Here is a 23,456-nt window from a genome sequence, read left to right on the forward strand (position 1 = left end):
ATACGGCCAATTGTGTGATGATTTGTTTCACTACGCACACACATGTACGTCTTCTGTTATTTTGAACCTAAAGAAGTATTCACCAAATTTCCCATGGCCTGTTGTCATAGCTGTCATATAATGACTTGGGTTTAGTTTAATTTTCAGTGAAAACCTACAACCAGTTTTCCAGTCGTTGACCGGGTCAGGGATGTAATGCATGAATCAGATATAGGCTGTTAGTACGATGGGGTTGCTACTCCCAAAGTGATTTATTAATGACTGATATATGCTATGAAATGAGAATGGAGAGTGTTGCTGGAATGAAAGATGACAGGGAAAAACAGAGTACCCGGAGAAAAACCTGTCCCGCCTCCGCTTTGTCCAGCACAAATCTCACATGGAGTGACCGGGATTTGAACCACGGTATCCAGCGGTGAGAGGCCGACGCGCTGCCCTCTGAGCCACGGAGGCTTTAATTTTCAGTATATATGTATATTCCTTCTTGAAATCAAGCCTCGTACACCCGTGCATTTTCTTGCAAACCAGGCGAATATTTACGGGAATGGGTTTAGATAATTGTATTTCCTTATTTCATTTCAACCATAATACCTTAACTTATTAACTTTGAAAGTCTTTGTTCATCTACATTGCCACTGCTCTCTGCATTGCGTAATTGGGTTTTCTCTCCAAATTTGGACGACGTCTACTTGTTCGCGTTCGTCCTTAAACGATTTTCTGTTCTACGATATTTCTTCCCCTACGTTTACCTTCTAATGTAAGAAAGAGATGGTGATAACCCACGTAACTACAGATCCAAGAGGAATGCTCCACACCACACGTTTTAATTATTTTCCACTTCAAGTGTCATGTCAATATTCTAGTTCATTTTAGAGCGTCTGCTTCCAATGATATCCTTAGTTAAACAATTAGTGCTTAAGTACAACGTCTAAGAGGAAAATATCAGAGGTGATTACATTTGTTAGTACTGCACTTATAAATTAGTTATTTTCTGCAATTATGTCATTACCCATTTGTCAACAAGGAATATGACAGGAAAGCTCACTTTCAAGCATCCATTAAGATTCCCATAACCCTTCAGGATGTATATGTTTAACGACTTTCTGGGCGGGATATCACTGTCCATCCTAAGAAATATTATTCCCTGTACATTTATCCACTCTACAATCCTGGAAACACCTCTGCAAAACCAATATGCAACCATATTTTTAAATATTAAGTGTATAACATACTTTGCAATGACATGCTACATAGAACATGAAATGAAGCTGGTATGAACGAGAACATCCAGTGTTACCTGATGTTCGAATTTGAGTACGCGGCTGTTCTCTAAAGTTTCTATTTCAGTTTTTCAATTTCATTTAATGTCATGAAGCTTCACAGTTGTCAGACAACGCCATATTATGAGAAATTTTACATAAAATGTATATAGCAAAGACATATATTATTATTTCTCTTATAAATAAAGTTGTAGGGGATCCGCTGTCTTTAATGTCATTTATTTCGTCGAATTTTGATATATTTACCCGTTTCAGGTCAATTCAAGGTATCAGTAACTTTTAGCTTTCGTGTCTGCCTGTTTGTTTGTTTTTTGTTTGTTTGTTCCATCAGCACGAGTAAACGGATTAATAGATCTCGACCAAACTTCATATTTAGAATCTACTCACCCTGGAGCAGATTTCTGTATGAAAATAATTTAAAAATCACTGAATAGGCTGGGGATTTATAGGAAGACCAGAAAAGTTTTCTCAATTTTCTCTTACACAATTGATTATGTCTCAACCAAACTTCAGTCTACTCGTCCAAGAGCAGATTTCAATATGCATATCATTTAAAGATAACTAAATAGGCTGGGCGTTTGTATGAAGACCGGAAGAGTTTTATCAGTTTCTTCTTTCACTATTGATTATATGTAAAATCCGTAGACTATATGTGAAACACCCCTCCACTTTTAATAATATTTGTTATGTACATGATTACGCTCACTTTTCAAAGGACGGAGGAAGTTACGATTTTCCACGGGCTTCATGCTCTGCAACCAGTGACGGACACCCTCGCAGACCTACAGTTATTTGAAAGATCCATAACAGGAGAAAATCAGTTGATGCATAATATTTCGCTCGGCCTGAAAATTAACCCAACCTAATTTAACTGAACACCGAGAAAACATGAAGTAGAACTTTTCCCTTTGGTATGTGTCTGTCTGTCTGTCTGTCTGTCTGTCTGTCTGTCTGTCTGTCTGTCTGTCTGTCTGTCTGTCTGTCTGTCTGTCTGTCTGTCTGTCTGTCTATTCCTAACAGTGGGAAACTGCTGAACTTATTTCAACCAAATTGCGTATTTGAAATCTACTCACTCAGGATTGTGTTATCAGGTGCATATGACGTCACGGTAATCACATGGAGTTGGTAATTATAGGAAGATCATTCTCAAATATTTTCGTTAATATTAGCTCTATCAAAAGACCGTATATAACACACGTTTAAGAATATATTATTTCCGTTGTTCTATGCGAAGTACTGTACGTATATTTATCATACGACTGATGACGCAGATGATTAGGAAAAATCTGATGTTTAGTTCAAGTCCCGTGAGACATGTCGTGCAAAGTGGGTCACGGGAAAACTAAAGAGCCAGTTTACCCTTTTCAATAGGGCAGATATTAAGGGCGGTATCATCGACGTCAGAGGTACAAAATGCAACCTGAGAACCATGGAGAATTTTGCACAACTTTGGACGAGGAACTGTACCGTACAATAAATTCGGACTTCACTGCATTACATGTTAAAGAAAAATGTTCTAGTAATTCGAAGTTAAGGCGAGTATGAAAATCCTATACTACCAATGTTCAATTTTAAAAATTCATATCGGAAAACTATTCAATAGATAGTTCTTTTTACAATTGGCTTTTCGTCACAGCGACACAGATAGGTCTTATGGCGACGATGAGAGAGGAAAGAGCTAGGAGTGGGAAGGAAGCGGACGTGGCCTCAATGAAGGTACAGCCCCAGAATTCTCCTGGTGTGAAAATGGGAAACCACGGAAAACCATCTTCAAGGCTGGCGACAGTGGGGTTCGAACCCACTATCTCCCGAATACTGGATAGGCTACTGGCCACACTTAAGCGCCTGCATCTATCGAGCTCGGTAGAAACGATTAAATGCAGGATGTTATTTTATTTTTATAATCTGCTTTACGTCGCACCGACACAGATTAGGTCCTACGGAGAAGATGGGATAGAAAAAGGCTAGGAATGGGAAGGAAGCAACCATGGCCTTATTTAAGGTACAACCTCAGTATTTGCGTCGTGTGAAAATGGGAAACCACCAAAAATCATCTTTCGGGCTGCTGGCAGTGGTGTTTGAACGCACTGTCTCCCGAATTCAAGACGAGAGCTACGTGTACCTAACCGCACAGTCACTTGCTCGGTGATGTTTTAATTGAACCATATAACTGTAACCCCCTCTGTGATGTACTATACAAGAGAATATTGAGCAATGTTATCACTGTTTTATTGAATTGTAAGGTACAGTTTGCATCATCTACTGTATAATCACACCTTTGTTTAGGTGATCACTGGCTTGTATTTTTGTTATTATGAATGTGACGATATCATTAAGTTTGCATCACAACGCTTATGTTGGTAATTCTTATTCAGACAGTGTGAAGATATTCAAATCAAAATATTGACTTTTTATTTCTGCTGAATGAAATCACCTGTTAATACAAGACTCTCAACTGTTATATTTGTTCACCAATGGATGTTTAATGCAATTTTACAGTCTACATTAAGTTTATTTTACTTTATTACATTTAATTAATCGATAAATTTATTTAAATTATATGTCATGGTATTTAACAGAATGCAATGAAATTTATATTTTTATTACTGATGTAATGAGTACAAAATAAAAATGTCAGCACCTAGTATTGTAGATGGGATCTTAAACTTTTGAAGAGGACACTTCAGCCATTCAGAAACTAATACATGACATCACTGTGATAATGTGACGTTTCGTAGGGTTCGTTGAGTCCCTTTCTCAATCAAGATGCGACACTGACATACCTGAACTTGTATACTTCACCATGTTATCCGTTGCAGATGACAAATATGTTATTTGTGGGAGAAAAAGGAATAGATATTTCAAAATCCTACTGAATCCTTAAACTGATCAATATATTTTCAATTCCAATTTTCTTGTGGTGAATTTCTACTAAAGATATGTGATGGACTTTAAATTTAACAGAGATTGCAATTATGACAGAAGTAATCAAATGATACACACATACCTTCAATTTATTGATTCTATTACATTATTTATAAATTATGTTTATAAAGAATTCTAAATGTTACAGCAAGGTGAATGCTTTACTACACCTGTGCAGCACAAAGTAATTGTCTATTTGTCATACTTATTTTATGACGTGATCTGACGATTGTTCAGTGAAAGAAATAATATTCTCAGAGATATCTAAATGTAGTGTAGGAACATTACATAAAACTAAAAATACAAAATAATTGGGAGTCGTAATAGTATTAATTATATTAATGCATTACCTGTGGAGAGTAGCATAATATTACAAGGGGGCGATGTGCCCGGAACGAAACAAAATTACTTCTTTTAAGATACATTTCTAAACAATAAACTGTACATCTCACTCTTAAAACGCAGCTATAAGCCACTTACAACCAACAGATTATATGGCACCTCATTCCCTTTCTGAAATTAAATCTAACCCTTCTCTTGAGATTACTCTCATGACCATCTTTTTATCATGAGTCAACGAAACGTCATCCACACGATCTGGATCGATGCAGCTGCGTTTCTCTGGTACAACTAGGTCTGCTCTGCTCAAATTCCTTTCGCTTGCAGTGCTACTGGCTGGGATGAAAATGATTTATTTAGCAAATTTGGAGAGCTTTTTGAAAGCATAGCAATGGTCTGCTACGAAGACAGCGAATTCTTAAAGTCATCAGCTGGGCCATTCATGTTCAAATATCTCTGAAGTTCATCTCTACGTATAGAAGCGGATGAACGCCAGTTTCGACTTTTTTTCTATGGGACAGGGCTTACGATCTTCTTTCTATTCTACCACAACTATTATTTAGCCTCTGACGAACAGTTAGGGAATTTTCTTCTTTTTTCTAGTCACTCAGGCTGCATTGAAACATGGATGAACGAAAGTAGCCATATAGTAGAAATCATGTTGTTAATTAACAACTTTATCCTTGTTCATTAACAAACTTTTCCTTTTACAAAAGTTTCTGCTGTCCTTTCAGTATCTTCATTGTTCCACTGCCATCTTTACTTTGGCATGCATCTAATGAACTGAAAATCTCCAGCAATACAGAAGGCAAGATCGTGTTGTTCCACCATCTTGGCGTCTGTAAAACGTTTCAGCTATTTCATTACGTTTTCCATTGCATCTGATACGAAGTTATCATTTCCTGCTCGTTTTTCTGTAATAATATGTTCTCAATATCATTTCCTTGCGAATGGAAGGAATCAATCATGTTGATGGTATTGCATCTAGTTGCGAAACTCGTGGTGTAATGTGTTTCTAAGAATGCTACCGAACCGGACGTATTAATTTACCCTATACATTTACGAATTTTCGGGATGAAGTTGCAAACGTTCGGTAGCTCTTTACTAAGGAAGTGTGCCTTAATGGCGTGTGTATGCAATGCACTTCACATGGCAGACGTTTGTAATTTGGAAGAACTGTCTTTATCTTCCGTCACAAATGTAACTTCATTGTAGAGAAGTTATGTCTGTCTTCGCCGTTTGGTCACGTAACTCCTTAAGAATATGTTCCCTGGCGTTTCGCTGTCTGAAAACTTTGTTTTGTGGAGCGCAATGTCTCTTAGTTCCTATCTGTACTCATAATCCACAATATTACCGGATGTAACAGTAAGATAATGGACCTTCCGATAGTTACACATCACAGCACGCTCATTCTGCTCAATGGCTTGCTTTTCTGTAGGCATTATGTCTCGCCTCGCTCCATTAGCTATGTTGAGACACGGCCCTCAGGGAAGGAAAATATTTCTTGTGCGCTTACTGTGCCGTATTTGGCACCTATGCTGATGAATTCTTGGGAGAGACTAATAAAACTTTGACCGCTAACACTATTGAAAGGTCGTAGATCTAACGCGCACATTACACCCATGTTTGTCTGTGACTGTCCTTTAATCGTTCTTATAAACTATTGTGGATGTTGAATATTTGCTATATTTGAATTCGGTGCTGTCCTCGTGTATGATTAACGCTTTGCATTCCTCTTTTCGGCATTAAACATAGCCTGCATGACTACCGCTATCTCATTTAGTCTTTATCTGAAATTAACAATAGCATTAATAAATATTTGTTCTGTAGAATATAACGCTTCTCACTTTCCTTTTTATGACAATGAAGAAACACGCAAGTGATACGAAAGGAGAGGGCAAGAGTAAATGTAAGGAGGGAAATATTATAACGGCAAAATAATTGAATTCATCCAATATTTAAGTATCATGCATGCAGTTGGAAGTTAATTACAATAATATTCCTAATGAAATTGAAGGGCAAGTACCTCGAAGTTATCTCATCTGGAACTACAGCAATTTACACGTGGTTTGTCCAGTAAAGGTATGTCCCGTCTTCTAACTTCCGTAGTGCTTCCTCCTTTGTTATTACGGCGGGGCCGAGTGGCTCAGGCGATCGAGGCGCTGGCCTTCTGACTCCAAATTGACAGGTTCGATCCTGGCTCAGTCCGGTGGTATTTCAAGGTACTCAAATACGTCAGCCTCATGCCGGTAGATTTACTGGCACGTAGAACAACTCCTGCGAGACTAAATTTCGGCAGATCGAAGTCTCCGAAAACCGTAAAAGTGGTTAGTGGGAGGTAAAGCCAATATTATTACTATTATCATTTGTTATTATGGGTGTTGTGTGTTCCACATCTCATCGTCTTGAGAATAATAATGTGCTGTCTACCAGCGTCAAAATATTTTGTTAGTTTTGCGACCAGAAATCTGCACTCTATTATCAGCGAGTCCTACAAGCAAACGCGAAGTTCGTACGCTCACTGACCCGGCTGTCCTTTCTGCTCCACCAAGTGGCTCCGAGTATGACGTATAGTGGCAAAGAGTTACGAACGGGTCTGATGACTGAAATCTCCGACTTTGCGAGCTACAATGTGCGAGTTAGCGCATGCTAAGTGCGCGGAGGAATTACTGGACACTGCCTTCCCAACCGTAGTTAGTCAACCGCCAGGAGGCGGTGCAATCATGCAACAGGCACCTTCCTGTTTCCAGGGTATTTTAAAACACGAGTTGCCACACAATACAACCATTCTAGAGAATGTATGCGTATTATTATTATTATTATTATTATTATTATTATTATTAATAATAATATCATTAACAAATACATCGCAATAGGGAAATTTCCCGGTGGCAATGGTCACTTACAGTAATGTGATAGAAAGGTTAAATTAAAACATAGTAACCCAACAACAATAACAACAAAACAAAAGTACAGCCACAAAGTACAACAAGCAATTCCTTTGAAGGAAAATATTACAAGAAATATTTCTAGTTTAACGTTCTTACGTATATCCAGTGCTTAACATTAAGGCTTATAATACTATAGGTTGATTTTACTACTAGTTTAACATTACAATGTTAATGAAGTAAAGAAAAAACATAATTACACAACAACAAGTACTACTAGCAGCAAATCCACGGGAAGAAATTATTACAAGAAATACTATTAGTGTAACATTCTGAATCGAAATCACAAATTCACTGTCAGTAATTTACAACATTTACTTTACACTAGCACTAATGATTTTCTTAAATGATACCGGAAGGGAATGTATTAAAGGCTGCTGCAGGTAACTTATTCCCATCTCTTATGGTTCTGTTTACGAAGGAAAACTTGCCCACATCAGTATGCTGGTTTCTGGCCCTAGTTTTATGATTGTGATCATTTCTTGATAAGTGCGAGGGAGGTTCCAAACTATTCCTAATACTACTCCAGATAGTCCTTCCCGTATAGCTGTTATAAAGATCACACTGAAGAGCTATAGTTCTTCTAGATTCAAGACTTTCCCAGTTAATTGTATTCCCCCTATTCCCGGTTAAGAAACGCATCGCTCTTCTTTGAACTTTTTCTAGGGAATTTATTAAACCCAGCCTGTACGGTTACCAGCACGCTGATCCATATTCGAGAATCGGCCCTACCAAAAATTTATAACCCTTACTTTTGGCACCAGAATTAGCTTTATTAAGATTCCCCTTACGAACTCCAGGGTTTCTTAACTACATGTACATTTTCCACTTGCACTGACCAGCTTAAGCTTTTTCTAGTAGTAACACCAAAGTACTTACAACTGTCAACTTCAACAACACTTTCACTTCATGCTCGTAAGCCCTCTTGCCTGTTTTTTTTTTTACTGAGACACAATTTCATTCGATTTTCATGCGCCCATTTTCCAATCGTATCTAAATCTTGCTGAAGCAATAGTTCGTCGTCCTCTGTCTTTAATTTCCCGGTATGTCCGGCTCCATGGCTAAATGGTTAGCGTGCTGGCCTTTGGTCACAGGGGTCTCGGGTTCGATTCCCGGTAGGGTCTGGAATTTTAACCATAATTGGTTAATTTCGCTGTCACGAGGGCTGGGTGCATGTGTCGTCTTCATAATAATTTCATCCTCATCACGACGCGCAGGTCGCCTACGGGAACTCCCGGCACTAAAAGCCATACGCCACGTCATTTCATTTCATTTCATCTCCCGGTATATGACGCAATCATCAGCAATTAGTATGCTAGATTGTAAAGTCATAAACAACAATTTATTCAGGTCAAACTTAGTGAAAAGTTTCCATGAATATCGAACATATTGAACATTTCAATTATGCACTGAATGTTATGAATAATGATGGAACCGAGCGAAGTGGTCGTGAGGTTAAGGTCGCGTAGCTGTGAGCTTGCATTCGGGAGATGGTGGGTTCGAATCCCACAGTTGGCAGCCCTGAAGACGAGTTTCCGTTGTTTTCCGTTTTCTCACCAGGTAAATACTGAAAATGTACCTGAATTACGGTCACGGCCGCTATATTCCTAATCCTAGCCCTTTCCCATCCTTGCGTCGCAAAGAAACTTCGTTGGGTTATGTAGCCGAAAGGTATCGGCGAAATGCCACTGTAATATTTGTTCCAAATGGAACATAATAATTCCTTTTACACAAATAAAGTGAAAAATCTGCGGTAAATTCAGAAATAACATCGTTATTGGAGAAATATCTAGAGAGATATGTATACGTACTTACGGGCCGTAGACAGGTTTCCTTTGTGTTGTATTCCGCTGCTCGTGCTGTCCTTTGTTTCTTGCTTGAGGTCCAGGGATTGCGCTATATCTGTGAATTGTCATTATCTTTGTCCATATGACTGGCGCGGGCAGTTCAAACAGCAAAATAGCATGATCCCTGGACCAGTAATTACAGTGGCTCAAGAAAGTATTGGTCTGCCCATAGCCGTGGTACGAACGGAACAGTATAGGACAAATAATTGTCCATATAATGGAATTACACATATGTGGATATGTAGAACAGTCAAGTACATCAATAGGTTGAATATGGAGCCAAGAAGATTCACGCTGTTTGCAAACGGACCAGTAATACACCGGCGTGCGTCATTACACGCCAAAAAGTATTGGTCTAATAAACAATATCATCGTGACAGTGTTGTCTGCCGCAACTCGGGCTCATTGTGTCTGTGCTGACATGCTGGAAGGTAATATTCAGCACTGTTTCTGTGTTCAGCTAGCAATGGGAAGGAAAATGAAAGAAACAACCTTGGAAGAAAGGAGGATTGTAGTGTGACTGTTCCAAAAAGTAAAATTTTCTAAGTCATAAGTGAAATTATTGGAAGAGCTGTTACAACTGTTAGAAATATTTTGTACAAGTACAAAAGAACAAAGACGATAGAAAATAGACCAAGAAGTGGCCGCCTCTCAAAGTTATCGGTACAAGACAAAACGGGAAATTGTGTGTACAGTGGCCAAAAATCTTTAGCTAAGAGCGCCGAAGATAGCAGCTGCGTTACAACAGGATGTAGGAGTGCAAGTGTCATCTGAAACCATCCGAAATATGCTACGCAAAAGAGGATATGAGGGCAGAACAGCCCAAAGAAAGCCATACATCAGTACGGCTAAAAGGAAGAAGCGACTTACGTACGCTAAAGAGCACAGAAATGACAGCTATGTGGATTGGAAAACAGTCGTTTTTACTGATGAGAGTAAAATTTACCCTCTTCAGATCAGACAGACGGGTGACTGTGTAGAGGAAGACGCATTCTGAACTTGAAGGGAAGAACCTGACACCCACTGTGAAACATGGAGGGGGTTCCCTGATGGCGTGGGGTTGAATGAGTGCGAGTGGTGCAGGTGTATTAACCTTTATTGAAGGGACTATGGATCACAAAACATCCACTAACATTCTGAAGACACATCTTCCATCAAGTGAACAAAAATTGGGACTCTTAGCAAAGTGTACGTTTAAGCAAGATAACCACCCCAAACACACAGCCCTGAACACGAAGCTATGGCTGTTATATAATACACCGCGTTGGATGGAAACTCCACCACAATCTCCCGACATCAACCCCGTCTAGAATTTGTGGCACTCTTTGCAGCAAAACCCCAGAAAACATGCAATATCAAAAAAAGCTGACCTGAAATAAGCCTTACTCACCGAATGGAATAACATACCAAAGGAAACTACGGAAACCTTGGTACGATCGATGCCAAATAGGTTAGCTGAGATTAGAAAGAGGAAAGGAGGCCCTATAAAGTACTGAAACGTTCACGATGGATCAAGAAACTGTGTTATGTTAGTTCAGACCAATACATTTTTGGTGGCAAGTGAGAGTGGTTGTTTTTATTTATGGTGTTTTAGTTATATGGATATGGAAGAATTATGTTCTTCTTACAATGTACATGTTACACAAGATAAGTAATAAAGGATTCTAGTATATGCTAATTTTGATCATCATTTCCTTCGATTCCCCGTCCTCACATGTAGCATATCTCGACAGACCAATACTTTTTTGAGCCACTGTATATAATTTAATGATTGGGTTATGGCTCATAACGAATGAGCAACTAGTATGGATACATACTTTACTACCTTACAACTATTTGTTTCTGCTACGTCGCAGCGCTTCTGTGTGTGTTTTGTTTGTCTAACACTTTCGAATGTGATGTCTTTGCTCACTGAAGTTGTTTGAATTAACTCGGTGTCTTTTTCTTCATGTTGTTCGTTCGTTTTGTGCTCTAACTCATTCAAGAAATGATATACAGGGTTATTCACCTAAGATGTTACACGGAAATAACTTCTAAACCATTAAAGATATCGGCATTCTGTTTTCATATTCAAAAATGATACACAGGGCCTTGTAAAATAATAATTTCGTGTGGCTATTTCTAGCCGAGTGCAGCCCTTGTAAGGCAGACCCTCCGATGAGGGTGGGCGGCATCTGCCATTTGTAGGTAACTGCGTGTTATTGTGGTGGAGGATAGTGTTATGTGTGGTGTGTGAGTTGCAGGGATGTTGGGGACAGCACAAACACCCAGCCCCCGGACCATTGGAATTAACCAATTAAGGTTAAAATCCCCGACCCGGCCGGGAATCGAACCCGGGACCCTCTGAACCGAAGGCCAGTACGCTGACCGTTCGGCCAACGAGTCGGACACTTGTAAAATAACGTGCTATTTAGTCTCATGGGGTGATTAATAACCGAGATATTGATACTAACTCCATATTTTTAAATGGAACAACACAAATTCATACAGCTGATTTAAAAATTCATCTGCGTACAAGTTCAAATATGTAAGTATTTTCAAAATCGGACAATTACTTTTTGAGATATAAGTAAGAACAGAAAGTGCTGTGTTGCATGCCGCATTAGACGGCGTGAGTCGGGCATGGACATATTGAGGCGCAAGCAGTTTCCTGGGAGTGAGTTCAGCCACAGAATGGATACCAGGCATGTAAGAACCTCATACACATGTGATGGGTTTGCAAAGTGTGTATGTTAGACGAACACATGACAGGACAGAAAGGGTTGATGTGTTTAAAAGGAATATAATAAGTACTTTGTCTTGAAAGGAACATAACGAAAGCTATAATTGTCACTGGTTTTAGTGTACAGTTCATACTACTCTATGAGTTGAGAAATAAACATAACACAAAACACCGGAAGAGCTCCTTCTAGAAAAGCAAATGTTCAGAGCTGATCGTGGTAAGATGGCAGCAACACTATTATTTATGTTTTATTTTACACGCATTAATCTCCGCAGAGCTCCAGCGCGACTATAGTAGGGTGCATTCGGGAGAGCGTAGGTTCGAGTCCTGCCTCTCCCAACCTGAAAGTGATTTTCATGGTGTCCCATGTTCAACACGAGGAAAAAACCGGATAGGTACCTTTGTGATAGGCCACGGCCGACTTCCTTTCCAAATCCTTCCCATTCGCATCCGTCATAAAAAAAAAACGCTAAACTGAGCGCAACCTATTACATGTGAAAACAATACAATATAACTTGAATCTCTCTTCCCCGTTGTGTGTTCGCCAGTCATACAATAACGTTGCACACCTAGGGTATGTTACGGTACCTCACATTATGTTTACAGTTCATGCCTGGTATCCGTTCTGTCGCTGGAATCAAGGCCAGGAAGCAGCTTGCGCCTCAATATGTCCATGCTCGACTTACGCCGTCTAATGCGGCAGCAAAACCGCGCTTGCTGTTCTTATTTATATCTCAAAAAGTAATTGTCCGATTTTGAAAATACTTACATATTTGAACTTGTACGTAGTTGAACTTTTAGTCCAGCAGTATGAATTTTTGCCGTTCCATTTAAAAATATGGAGTTAGTATCAATATCTCGGTTATAAATCATCCCATGAGACTAAGTAGCACGTTATTTTACAAGGCCCTAGGTACCATTTACGAATATGAAAACAGAATGCCGATATCTTTAATGGTTTAGAAGGTATTTCTGTGTAACATGTTAGGTGAATAACCCTGTATTTATTGGTGAAGGGATCATGCTGATTTGCTGTTTGAACTGCCCGCGCTAGTCATATGGACAAAGATAATGACAATTCACAGATATAGCGCTCCCATTCGTCGGTGCTAGTCCTGGACCTCAAGAAAGGAACAAAAGACGGCACGGGCAGCGGAATGAGCAACATGAAGAAAACGACACCTAATTATTTCAAACAACTTCAGTGAGCAAAGACATCACACACGAAAGTGTCAGATAAACAAAACACATACGGAAGCGCTACGACGTAGCAGAAAAAATAGTTGCAAGGTAGTAAACTATGTATCCATGTTATTCCCTGCAAGTAAAATATTTCGTACTATTTCTTAAGATTTTACACTTTATTTGTGTAAAAGAAATTATTATGTTCCATTTGGGACAAATATTACAGTGATATTTCCCAGATACCTTTGGGCTACGTAACCACCTCGTTGTGTTAGTGCGACGTTAAACCACTAGCAAAACAAAATTTATGAATATATACTACACTCAAATAAAATACTGACGTATTTTTCATATTTATTCGGGGAGGCTTCGAGACGCATGGCGTGTTACTATTTTTTAAAATGAGTTCTTCCTTGTTTGGAGTCAGGATCTGTGTAATGGTTAGTCTCCGTTTTTGAGGTGAATATCTCGCATGAAAGAACGGATAATTTCATTCTAGGAAACAGCTGTTCACTCAGGCACGTAATATCCAACAAACTGAAGATTTTTACAGCGAGTGTGTATAAGCGCGGAAACCTTCGTATATAAATGTTGTAGGAATTGAGAAGATTTTACATTCGATGGGCGGAGAGGTAGGAAGGCTTGTATGAGGAATGCAATGACGTAATCGTACAGACAAACTTGCAGGGAGGAAGAAGTAGCCCTGAGTTTGCTCTGGGCAACGTGAGGGCCACGTTGACGCTATCAGCCACTTGTGCAGGACAAACGTCAAGGGATGATAGCTGCTAAGACATACACATGTTCGTGAAAGTGGCAGCACTGATCCTGGCGATCGTATCAGGGTGGTGTGTGGCTATAGATCAACAAACGGATCACTCGAATTATTTATGTTGCATGACCCGCCCGGCAACCAGACTAAATTTCTTGGTTTGTTTGTGGTGGTACGTAAAATATGACCTTTACGTTGACTCAGTTCCCAGAGTGTGAAATTTAGAATAACTGTGAGTGTCGTCTATCAAACTCTTCGGATAGAACAGGAACATTAGTTCAGTGATATGATTTACGTGTGCTTGCATTTAGACCCACCGAGCGAGTTGGCCATGCGGTTAGGAGCGCGCAGCTGTGAAATTGCGTCCGGGAGATAGTGGGTCCGAATCTCACTGTCTGCAGCCCTGAAGGTGGTTTTCCGTGGTTTCCCATTTTCACACCAGGCAAATGCTGGGGCTGTACCTTATGTAAGGTCATGGCCGTATTCTTCCAACTCCTAGGCCTTTGCTATCCCATCGTCGCCATAAGACCTATCTGTGCCGGTGCGACGTAAAGCCACTAACATTTAGACCCAAGAGGAAACTTCCAGTGTCTGCTATAAGGAACGACGCGTTTGTAAACCACCAGACAACTGCCTCGATATTAGGTTAAAAATCATGGACATTCTTCATTGTGTGGAAGCTGCAATATTGACTGACTGCAGTCCATCTTCCTTCATCTCGATCTTTTTCCAATTACTGGGGATCGTTACGGGACGTAGATTTGTCTAATTTTTACGGCCGTATGCACTTTGAAGCAAACCCTATGTGAGAAGATGTATTTACTAGTGCTTGTATCGGCGGTGATTAGTAGTGTGTTGCCTGTATATGAAGAGGTGTGTACGAAGACGAACAAACGTACTCGGTTTCCGAGCCAGAAGAATTAACCAGACGTGGTTAAAATCCCTGGCCCTACCGGGAATCGAATGCAGGACCTTCTGCACCGAAGACCAATACGCTAACCTTTCAGCCAAGGATACGGACAAGAATATGTTTAATTAAAATAATGTCCGGCTCCATGGCTAAATGGTTAGCGTGCTGTCCTTTGGTCAGACGGGTCCCGTGTTCGATTCCCGGCAGGGTCGGGAATTTTAACCATAATTGGTTAGTTTCGCTGACACGGGGGCTGGGTATATGTGTCGTCTTCAACATCATTTCATCCTCATCATGACGCGCAGGTCACCTACGGGTGTCAAATCAAAAGACCTGCATCTGGCGAGCCGAACTTGTCCTCGGATACTCCCGGCACTAAAAGCCATACGCCATTTCATTTCATTAAAATAATAGGCGACTGATAATCACTTTGTTTGCAACCAGAATTTATGTCCTGAGAATGCTATCAACATACCTAGTAAAATGACAACCAGCGCTGATCCTAATAATGTACTGTCACATGTATTACTACGAAATATTATTTTCAAGGGGAAAGAATGTTTACAGATTACATTATTCTCAATTGCTCAGTTCTCAGGACAACCAACCTAAATGTATCCTTGCTGAGTTTGGGAGCACTCAGGATATCCTGTTCTCAAGATGCAGACAGACAACAGATATCCAAGTACAGTAGTAATGTTGTGCCAAAAACCCGCGATGCATTGTCCACCCCCATAAAAAATCACTTAAATTTACATATTTGTATTCGTATTCTTCGGTGTATATATTTATCGATGGGTTATACAGGTAAATACTCTGTTTTGGAGTAACTACTGTAACTACTGTGATTTCAACGTTAGGTTCGGTAAATATTTTTTTAATGTTTCATTGTGGTGAGCTTATGTTTCGTCCAGATCAAGAAAAAGTCGATTAACGCCAGTTGCGACCGTGCAAAAGTATTGTGATCATGTCTATGTGAATATAATAAGCAGGTTAAATATGAGGAAATGTATTCTTTGACTCACACTTTAGTCAGCCTTTGTAAGAATTACACCAAGATTATGGGTTTAATCCCAGATTATTTCTGTATTATATAGGAACAGGTTGATTTCCAGAATTCTTAGGTATCTTCGAAGACAGGAAGTTTTAAAACGAAAATATTAAGTTGTTCTTTTTTAATTCGCCTAGTTTCCGTCTTCATGGCAACCGGAAGTTGCAACATTGACCAACTGCACTTTAAATTCAAACAAAAATGAACGCAGGTTATAGCACACTACCTTCCAACACTGACCCTCACAATAGTGAACATATTTCTCCACATGGTGTTCACGGGAATAAGGGCATAAAGTCGTAAAACTGGACCAAACCTACACCAAATCCCAGCTCTAAATACACCCCTAATTGCGAAAACGTTCAGGAAAAAGATAATGATTTTTATCATTGTCATAAACTCGGAATTTAATATTACTTTTACAACCTAAAATAAGTTGTTACGGTAAGGTTGGATCAATGTTATCACGGCCAAGAACAATACAGATGATAATTTACTTTTGCCATGTGAATGAGAAAAACTTTATGAAGGATTGACTTAGCCACTGCCTTCCACATAGATGGTCGAGGTCCTTATGACGGTGGATACTGCGGTGAAATGTTCATCTCAAAAATGATAAGGCTTCAGTATCAGTAGCCCAAAACCCAAATGAATCAGCGAACACAAAAGTAACAGCAATAACCTGAAAAAGTTCCGTTGTTGTCGGGTTAGTAATTCCACAACTGCAACAGTACTTCCGTTTATCGGAAACGAAAGGTAGTGGAAGAGACTGTTTTAGGAACTTACGAAATTGTACGCCATCACTCCCATATGCTTCGATGTGTCGTCATGTTTCTGATAACTGGTATTATTGTCGTATCTATACCGTAATTACTAGGGCTAGAATTGGCGGTTGTGTCCTCGTATTAAAAGTAAGGCACGTCCCAAAATTTTCCGGGAGTTTGTGGATTACCAAAGGAGAAAAATCCATTGCCGCGTTACAGCTTTCAGTTTGATGATATATCAGTAACGGCTATCAGAAAATGAACTGAACAAAATGTACTTATAAAATGGTTTTTCCTTATCCTAATTCCATGCTAATCACCCCAGTGGTTAGCATATATTTTAAGAAGGAATCAAATATAAAACCGAAATTGGAACTGATCAAAGTTAAAGACGAAGTGTAAGCCAACAATTTCAAATAAGCAAGTCATTATATTACCTCCTGGTGGCTATGATCACTAAGGTGTCAGATCGGTATGTTCTCAGTGCGAGTCTTCTTGATGGAATTAATTTTGACTATCTGAATGTTGGAGGCAGGATGCGAGAGGTGGTGGTATACAGTTTATAAAATACTAGATTGCGTGCCACCAGGCTAGATTCATTTTCAAACCTAACCCCAGTGTTCATATGACATGAGAGCATATGAAGCTGTTGATAGTGTTTCCACCGCCGGATGGAGACGTTAAGCCTTAAGAGGAACCCCGTCGCCTTATTCCACAGGAGTAGGTTTTGTGCCGACATCGGGTTTCATCATCATCTCGCACTCAGGCGCGCTGGTCGCCGTTGGGAGTCAAATAGAAAGACCTGTAGCAGGTGTGCGGACACTCGGGCTCTAAATTCCATATACTACAACTAGCAAGATATCCGTTAATCACTACGGTTTTAAACTGAAAATTATTGCGTATTTTAAATTTTACAAATTCTAGAGTCCACTGTCAGATGAGCCGGTGAAATATGCCCTCAGTTCATACGTCAAACCGTTTTGGGGAATGATTATTTATTTTCTGATTAAACACTCATTTAAACCTCAAACGGAAGATTTGAATGTTTAAACACTATCATATTTAACATCTAGGATGTATAAGTGACCAACCTGTGAAATTTTGATTTTTTTTTTACTTCGAACAGTAACGGAAGAATGAATACAGTACTTCTTTAAGGGGTGAATGGTTTTAAATATTTATTAACATCTAGGATATAGAAGACCACCCTTCATGAAAAAATGAAGTTAGTGTCTGAAACGGTTTCGGAGGAGTCAACCGTCATCTAACCCCCTCAGAGGAGAAATATTTTGAAGTATACAATATTTTATACCTAAGACATAGAAGATCCTTCTCGTAAAATTACAACTTCGTGCGTATAACGGTTTTGAACGGATGAATAATTTCGTTTACGGAGATAACCTCACTTAACACTTCAGGGGGTGGAACGTTAACAAATATTTACTATTTCATATCTAGGATTTAAAATATACACCGTTATTTGGGATTTTGTCTTCGTACGTTGAACCGTTTCGGAGGAAGGGATGAATATACTTGTTTTCGGATCTTAACCCCCATTTCAACCCGCTTAAATTTGTTTCAAACCTTCTGTTATTTATCACCTAGGATACCATTTGAAATTTTAACGTCATAATTCAAACGGTTTTATATAAATGCGTATTTTTTTCACTATTTCTCACCCCCAGTCAAAGCTCCCTTGGGGGTGTATTGTTTTAAGTCAACTTCTTATTTGTACACTCATAAAATAATTCAACTCCTTTTACACCCCTTAAATTGATTCCACCCGCCTCCCCCGCTACAAAATATGCGTGTCTTTATTTTTGATAAAGGAGATTCCAAATAAAAATTTTCTCGTCCGTAACATCCTTCCTTCTCGAGATATTAGTATCTTCAAACAAATAATTCAACTCATTTTTCAATTCATTTATCCACCTTAATTGGATTTTCCGAAAACAAAATAATACGTGTTTCCCTATTTTTAAAGTAAATTACAAATATAAATTTTCATGTCTGCAACATCTTTAGTTTTTGAGAATATAAGTATATTCATAAAAAGAATTCAGTCAATGTTCACAGTTCCTTTTTACAACCCCTACCCCTTAACTGTTCTTCAGAAAAAATACGTGTTAATTTGTTTTTAAAATAGATTAAATATACCTATTTTTACGTCCGTGATATGTTAAATTTCTACTTACACTGTAGACATGCTCATTTTAAAAATTCACCTACTTTTAACACTTCCCTATAAGTGGATTTTCAGAAAACAAATTGTGCATGTCCCTTTACTTTTGCAGGAGATTCCAAATACCAATTTTCACATCTGTAACATCTTCAGTATTTGATATAGAAGTACCTCATAAAAGTAATTCAACACTTCCTTCATTTCTTTTTACCCACACCACCTCTTTAAGTGAATTTTCTGAAAACAAAGGAATACGTGTTTCTTTATTTTTAAAGAAGATTCGAAGTACAAATGTTCATGTCCGTAACGTCTTCAGTTTTTGAGATATAAGTATCCTCATAAAAATATTTCAACCGCTTTTTCAGTCCTTGACACACCCCCTGAAGTGAATTTTCCGAAAACAAAAATATGTTTCCTTTAATTTTAAAAGAGATTTCAAATACCAATTTTCATGACTGTAACATATTTAGTTATTGAGATAGAAGTATTCTGATGAAAGTTATTCAACCCATTTTAAATTTTTTCACCCCTCTTAAGAGGATTTTCCGAAAAAATACGTGTTTCCTTATTTTTAAGGGACATACTAAATACCAATTTTCACGTCTTTAAAACGTTAAGTTTTGAGATATATACACACTCATTTTAAAAATTCACCTCCTGTTAACCCTCTTAACCACGGAGCACCTACATTGTAATATAAATGTATCCTCAAAATTTCATTCCTTTATGTCCAGTAGTTTTGGCTCGGTGGTGATGAGTCAGTCAGTCGGGACATGTTAACTTTGTACATCTCGGTATTGTACGATACATAATAGCCGGTTATTATTCATAATCACAAATAGAATTGGTTAATATGGTCTATTCATTTTAATGTTACCATATTACTAATAATCGCAGTCCCTTAATGGCCCGAAACATTTATTATCCCCAGTGTTCGACAGCTTACACGGTGCCGACGTTAATAATGAGGCAGAAGGAGACTTCATTTCGTTAGATAGTGTGGCAAGCGAAACTGTATCTCTTAAGAAGCGTGCAATGAAATTGGCCCTTTCAGCTGGCCAAGTAAATCAGAGGTGTGCGCAGAAAGGAAAACAAATTTAGACTATAAACACAAGTAAAAGAGAATTTACAAATCGTGTAATTCGACGTGCTGTTATATTTTGCCATGTTTTCAAATAAGGCTTAGATTTCCCTAAAGATATCGAGATATTCGTAAACTGTATTCAAAGGGTAATAAAATGTGTTTGACTGTTCCAAATTATTGTTAGTTCAGTAGAGTTTAAACGCACACATATATTTATAATTTCAAGTATTCATTCAATTTCATACTCCTTGATATTCTGGGTTTACTTTCTTTAGTTTGAGAATTATTTCTCCGACACTATCTTTAATTCGATCAATTTTAAGCCTATTTTCACTTTTAAAAATAATCGGGTAATATAACAGTTTAGATGTGTACTATATCTGTAATTGTAATATATAATTTTAATAAGCCTGTACTTTTAATTTCACAATTTCCGTAAGTATTCTTTATGTTAACAAACCCTTTCCGAAAATTATGTAAATTGACTGGTAAAAAATAAACAATTCCTTTGTATTTATCAAAATTACAAATATTATTAGTGATTATACATGATAACAATAACAATGCCAGTCAGTTAAATTTACTGTAGGATACCGGGTGGTACAGCTGCCACTACTTTTTCCCGATCATACGCAACCTGCTAGGAATTAAATGTCTCTTAGTGCTGTCTTGCGCAACATCTTGCAGCAATTTTATGTGCATTTAGCGTGATATAGATTTCGCAACGTAGTGCATAAACGGTACAAAAGGCAGTAGGTGAGGCCCATCTCAAAAACACTGTACTATTTTAAATAGAGCGGAGTCTAATACTTTTGTCATTTTTACGAAACTGCACTGTACAAACCATAGCCACTCCTACATCTGTCGGTAAGGAATTGCGCACCTTGTTGGACCAAGAGGCAATTTCCTTTTGATAGAAAAGGGCGGTCAAAGTATCATAGGAAAAGTGATATGTTAGGACCAATTATAGCCATGTCAGTTCACCGCTATTTTGTATAGTCTCATCACATCGAAATTGATAGAAACAATATTTTCACTGTAGTTTATAATCTACGGCACTCAAATGCTGTACAGAAGATGTTATAGCTTACACCATGTAATTACTACCATTAGAGCGTTCAGTAAGGGCGTAAAACCGGGCCGTAAGGCTGTAACACATCAGTAAATTTTCGAAGCGAGAACTTTCGCTCTCTTCGTGAATACAGAGTTATAAGGGTTGAAAATTCACGCTAGAAGTACCTGCGCGGAATTATGCATGGTAGATGTACTTGAGTGGGTTATTGGAGCAGTGAAGGTTCAAACTCCTTTACGAAGACTTGACATTGAAATCTCAGATATTTTTCTAAGGAAGTTACAATTGATAGACATAATGACTGTCGCAACGTAAGCATCGACCACGAACAAATGCACCTGGAATATTAAAATTGACTTATTCAACCAAGTACATACTCTATGGGTAGGAAATGGTAGCAGCTATCTGGGCTTAAGAGATACGTGATTCTTTAACTCACTGCGGTGTTTGCAGAAGGGTAAACCTGTCTGCTAATTCGAGTTCAGAACAAACATAACAGAGTACTTGAAGTATGAGAACTGATCATGATTTAGATTTTTCTTAAACAGCGCGACTCACACAAACATTAACGACAAAATAAAAATATTCGTCCTACATCGGACTCTTAACTCCGACTAGCGAGCATCGGTTTTCGCCTCTAATTTTAAGCTCCCTTGGCTGACACGAGTTCTCATTTACCGAGGTTATGTCAATACTACTTCTAGTCAGTCAGCCATCATATTCTCTGTACATGACGTTTCTGTGATACAGAATATTCACAATTCTTTAGCATCATTCGGCGTTTTATCATTAATTCTGATTTCTTTTTTGACAGGAATAAACGAATAATAGAAAACGCAGTACGACCAGATATTACTGTGAGTAGACTATAATCTGTGGGTTGCAAAAAACTGTGTGAATAAGGGCAGTTGTATCACGCAGTATATATATAGCCTTCTTCTTTTCCTTAATCTACAGCGGTGTGGTCTGTACGTGAAATGCTTCGAACATGTGGGCTTTGCCTGATTTTGCTGTCGGATGCCCATCCTGACATCAACCCTACGAGAAGTGATATGTTCATAATTACGTGTTTCTTTGATGGTTATTAGTGTGATGTTTTGTATGAATATGAGAAGGAATGCGTTGGGAAAACGTTAACATTAACATCCACTCTCAAAGCCAATAATTGAACCTAGAGCCCTCTAAACCGAAGACCAGCGTGTTAATCATTCTACAAAGGAGCTGGACAACCGTAATGTATACTGTACATTATGGAAGGGCGAGGAGATTTGTAACTTACTACATTTCTTGTTAAAATAGGCTATACTTTGATTCATTTTACTTCTTTGTCACGACTAAATTCAGCGTACAGTGTTCTGAACTACAAATAAATGAGGTGAATTCATTGTTCGGAAGGATATCAGTACATTTGGAACTAAAATATTACACATCTCTTATTGAAATATTTTCAACTCTCATTCTCATTACGAGAAAAGAACTCGGTAATGAAGTTCTCTCTTGTAAATCACTGGCCGTGTCACCTACTATGAGTACTGAAAGTTAAAGAAACTTCCTGCTAACATAAATCAGACATATTATGTGGAAAAATAATTTGGCAACATTCTTTTGAAATAGTAGTTTACTCAAGTTAATTTCATTAGAGTGTCCCTGTGGTTGCTGCCTGTTCGCGATTAGTGGCGCATTCGAAGTCGCGTTCTAAATTAACCCTCTTAGTGCCAGGCCCTGTTGCTCACAGTATGCCAAGAGTGCCAGACAGATTAAGAGGATTTTGCAGGTTCTCACTCTCTGGGCTATATAGTTCACAAATATTATCACTGTGACAACAAATTTTTAACAAATGTTAACAGGAAGACATTCTCACTGCTGAAATAAATTATAACACTAAAATTCTGTTGGGTATTTTGAAAAAATATTTTCCAAACAGTTTTACAACACCAACAATTACAAATCATAAACAAAACAAAAAGTCAGAAAATTCTACTCACCGATACATATTGATCATAAGTCGCCCAGGTGGAAGATTTCCTATGTGTTGTTTTCCTAGCCTCTCCTTAAATGACTGCAAAGAATTTGGAAATTTATTGAACATCTCCTCTGGTAAATTATTCCAATCCCTAACACTCCTACCTATAAACGATTATTTTCCCCAATTTGTTCTCTTGAATTCTAACTTTATCTTCATATTTTGACCTTTCCTACTTATAAAAACACCACTCTAACTTATCTGTCTACTAATGTCATTCCGCGCCATTTCTCCACTGCCAGCAGTCGATGAGTTCGTCTCCTTTCTCCCAAGTCTTCCCAGCCCAAACTTTGCAACTTTTTTGTAACGCTACTCTTTTGTTGAAAATTACCCAGAACAAATCGAGCTGCTTTCC

Source organism: Anabrus simplex, chromosome 2 (genome assembly GCF_040414725.1).
Source record: "Anabrus simplex isolate iqAnaSimp1 chromosome 2, ASM4041472v1, whole genome shotgun sequence".
NCBI lineage: Eukaryota > Metazoa > Arthropoda > Insecta > Orthoptera > Tettigoniidae > Anabrus > Anabrus simplex.